Raw genomic sequence first — 512 nt, forward strand, 5'->3', positions numbered from 1 at the left:
TTCTGAATGATTTCTGCCTTGAAGGGCATTGATATCATTTTTATTCTAATTTCTCACAGTTGAGATATCACTACTTTCTCAACTTCAGTATCAGTATCACCACAGCAGTGCATTTCTGTTGCTGGGTTGCTGGGTTGCTGGGTCTTTGTTGTGTGCCTCAGTATCCCAACACTGGGAAACCTCATCAACTTTGTTATCGTCCCATCGTTTGCTCCCCAGGGTATAACGAAAACCCATCCTATCTTCTTTTCCTCTTTTCAGATCCATTGCCATTTGCCATTGCTTCTCCCCTTCCACAACTGTTCCTCCCTTAAGCGATTTCTTCTATTTTTCTTCTTCTCAAAATCAGCCTGAGGAAGAGCCTACTGTTATCCTAAATTGCGTGGGCCTAGAATATAAGCTGACGCTAATTATACAGTACGCCTCCTTTTGATCTCTAAGTTTAAGGATAGGGGACAGCCGCCTAGAGGGTCGAAATATGTCTAATGACCAGAAGTGTTGCTAACTTCTCA

This window comes from Histoplasma capsulatum, genomic scaffold, assembly GCF_000149585.1.
Source record: "Histoplasma capsulatum NAm1 scaffold_5 genomic scaffold, whole genome shotgun sequence".
In the NCBI taxonomy this organism is placed as follows: domain Eukaryota; kingdom Fungi; phylum Ascomycota; class Eurotiomycetes; order Onygenales; family Ajellomycetaceae; genus Histoplasma; species Histoplasma mississippiense.